At 43.9% G+C, this 3,710-nt stretch overlaps 1 pseudogene across 1 annotated transcript; it reads left to right on the forward strand.

Annotated features, from left to right (window-relative positions):
- Nucleotides 1-469: 469 nt before the first annotated feature.
- On the forward strand, nt 470-2,519 carry LOC105544549 (annotated as a pseudogene). The gene is made up of 3 exons (XR_001006781.1): nt 470-524; nt 993-1,654; nt 2,000-2,519. The product of XR_001006781.1 is annotated as a multifunctional protein ADE2-like (transcript).
- The last annotated feature ends 1,191 nt before the right edge of the window (nt 2,520-3,710 follow it).

A 3,710-nucleotide genomic window follows, 5' to 3' on the forward strand; every position in this document is an offset into this window, starting at 1 on the left:
GAGGTTGACTGTACCCAGACTCCCATAGTTAATGAGGTTTGTCCTCGTGTAGATGATGGTTATTATGCTGAAAGATGATTGGTAAATGAACTTGGAAGTTCTTCCTTTTCCTCTTTTCCTCTTATGTATTTGATGATCTCTGGAGGAATTTATGATGAAGACTGCTCTGAAAAACTGTCCTAAAAATTCTAAGACAAAGGCTTCTTTGCCTCCTAAATAAGACACTGAAAAATAGCAAGCGTAAGAATCACCATAAATAAGATTCTAGCTCTACCTAGTGGCCAACAATGGGATTAACCCCCCTGAAATGAGGAATTTCACCAAATTTGCAAAAATGTGAGGAATCTTAACAGAAAATAGGGAGGTAGAGGGGGACCCAAATGTTAAGTTAAAAGGACAGGCACTAGGTTAAAATATGTGTGGTTGCTCTCTTCCCAGCGCAGTCGCAGCCCTCAGCCCACTCAGGATAATGGCAACACCTGAGGTACTGAACTTGAAAAAAAAACTGTATGAGGTCGGGCGTGGTGCCTCACACCTGTAATCCCAGCACTTTGGGAGCCCGAGGCAGGTGGATTACCTGAGGTCAGGAGTTCAAGACCAGCCTGGCCAACATGGCGAAACCCTGTCTCTACTAAAAATACAAAAATTAGCCGGGCATGGTGGCAGACGCCTTTAATTCCAGCTACTCAGGAAGCTGAGGCAGGAGAATCACTTGAACCTGAAAGGCGGAGGTTTCAGTGAGCCAAGATCATGCCATTGCACTCCAGCCTGCACAACAAGAGCAAAACTCTGTCTCAAAAAAATAAATAAATAAAAATTAGCTGGGCATGATGGCGGGCACCTGTAGTCCCAGCTACTCGGGAGGCTGAGACAGGAGAATCACTGGAACCCGGGAGGCAGAAGTTGCAGTGAGCCGAGATTGTGGCATTGCACTCCAGCCTGGGTGACAAGAGCAAGACTCCGTCTCAAAACAAAACAAAAACTGTATGAAGGTAAAACAAAAGAAGTCTACGGATTGTTAGATGTTCCAGGAAAAGTCCTCCTGCAGTCTAAGGATCCAATTACAGTGGGAAATGCAGCTAGAAAGAATCACTTGGAGGGGTAGTTTTCAGTTGTTACAGGAAGCAGGTATTAAAACTGCTTTCACCAGAAAATGTGGGGAGACAGCTTTCATTGCACCCCAGCGTGAAGTGGTTCCAATGGAATGGGTTTGCAGAATAGCAACTTGTTTATTTCTCAAAAGAAATAAATCCCAGTGTCAAGGAAGGATATAAGTTTTATCCATCTAAAGTGGAGATGTTTTCCAAGGATGATGCCGATAATGACCCACGGTGATTGAGGAACAGCTGACTGCTCCAACGTTTCTCTTTGTTGGACTTGTTATAGGCCAAACTGAAGGTATATCATGAGTCATGCTACACACGTTATTGAAATACTGGAGAAATCCTGGTTACCCCAGAACAGTACATTAGTTGATATGAAGATTGAATTTGGTGTTGATATAACCACCAAAGAAATTGTTCTTGGTGATGATTCCTGGAGACTCTGGCCATTATGAGATTGAAGCCAACAGAAAGACAGTCTTATTGGGAGCTCAGAGAAGTAACTCCTGAAGGGCTCCAAATGGTAAAGAAAAGCTTTGAGGCTGGGCATGGTGGCTCACGCCTATAATCCCAGCACTTTGGCAGGCCGAGGCGGGCGGATCACCCGAGGTCAGGAGCTCGAGAGCAGCCTGGCCAACATGGTGAAACCCTGTCTCTACTAAAAATACAAAAATTAATTGGGCATGGTGGTACATGCCTGTAGTCCCAGCCACTCGGGAGGCTGAGGCAGGAGAATTGCTTGAACCTGGGAGGCAGAGCTTGCAGTGAGCCGAGATCATGCCACTGCACTCCAGCCTGGGTGACAGAGCGAGACTCCATCTCAAAAAAACAAAACAAAACAAACAAACAAACAAACAAAAAAAAACAAAGAAAAGCTTTGAGTGGGTTGCAGAGAGTCAATTTGCTTTTGAAATCAGAAAGTTAGTGCAGGGTTGTAATACTGATGAGCTCTACTTCTGTTCTTGGTCACTGTGAAAACACCAAGACCTGTGGAAATGTTGGCACTCCATGTGAACTTTGAGTAACATCCACACATAGAGGACCAAATGAAACCCTGAAGATTAAAGCTGTGTGTCAACGGGATGGCATTGCTATTGTACTTGTGGCAGTGGCAGTGGCAGTGGCAGGCAGAAGCAATGGTTTGGGACCAGTGATGTCTGGGAATACTGCATATCCAGTTATCAGCTGTCCTCCCCTCAAACCAGACTGGGGAGCTCAGGATGTGTGGTCTTCTCTTTGAGTACCCAGTGGTCTCAGCTGTTCAACGATCCTTTCTCCAGAAGGATTAGCTCAGTTTGCGGCTCAGTATTTGGATTAAACAACCATTTGGTATGGGGCAAACTGCAAGCAGACATTTTGAACACATGGATTTCCTTGAAGCTGGCTGACAAGAAAATCAGATAATGTAATTTATAAGAAAGAACGTCACTGCATTTTTTAGGGGGAAAACTATAAATTTCTAATTTAGCTGCAGGAAAATCAAGATGAAAAGGTGATTTTAAATTAGAGAAGACAAGTAAAATGTATTAGTGAACAAATGCTTCTCTAGATCCATATTAATAAATATGACCACCTAACCCGTCCTTTCTTGAGCTAGACACCAACATTTTTCAGCCAGCCTTTATCAATTCCTCTGATTTTACCCATTTTTCTTAAGTATTGGTGGTCTCCAGTAGTGACTTCCTTCCTTAATACTGATTGGATGATCTTAACTCTCTCAGCTAAAACTGACTCCCAGCTATGTGTCTCTAGACTTGGGTTTCTTTTTTGATTTTTGGTGGTGTGTGTTTCTTTGTTTGTTTGTTTGTTTGTTTGGAGTCAGGATCTCACTGTCGCTCGGGCTGGAGTGCAGTGGCATAATTCTGGCTCACTGTTGCCTCCTGCTCCTGGGCTCAAGCGGTTCTCCCACCTTAGCCTCCCAAAGTGCTGGGATTACAGGAGTGAGCCACTGTGCCTGGCTAGACTCTTATTTTCAACTGTCCATTTCTCCCTGAACATCGCATGGCCATTCCCATGAAAACCAGAATGCTCCCAATTTTATTAATCTTCCATCTAGCCTGTAACTCTCGGTATACTCACTGTTGCAAGTCAGAAGCTTGATTTCATCCTTGATGTTTTTCTCTGACCTTTCACATCTCACTCATCACCAAATCATATTGATTTTAATTTCTGATTATCCCTTGAATTTACCCTGTCTTCTCATCCTCTGTACAAAAGCCTCAAGTGAGGATCAAATTCAACATTATCCTGATCTATACCAGTCCCCATTCTCAATCCAGCCTCAATCCAGTGCTCAATCCAGTGAAGTTGATCGCCCAAGGACTTCTAACATAATACACTCTTACCTATTTTGCACCACTGACATCTTTGAAAATATATACGCTGTTGACCCTCTCTGGAGAAAATTGCACACATAATACTTACCAACAGATTGCATTGGTTCTTAGGTTCTCCTGAAGCCAATCCATGGTTTGTAAATTAAGAATTGCTGATGTGGGCGGGGCATAGTAGCTCACACCTGTAATCTCAGCACTTTGGGAGGCCGAGCTGGGTGGATCATCTGAGGTCAGGAGTTCGAGACCAGCCTGGCCAACATGGTGAAACCCC

The sequence above is a fragment of the Mandrillus leucophaeus genome, unplaced genomic scaffold, assembly GCF_000951045.1.
Source record: "Mandrillus leucophaeus isolate KB7577 unplaced genomic scaffold, Mleu.le_1.0 Scaffold300, whole genome shotgun sequence".
In the NCBI taxonomy this organism is placed as follows: Eukaryota; Metazoa; Chordata; class Mammalia; order Primates; family Cercopithecidae; genus Mandrillus; species Mandrillus leucophaeus.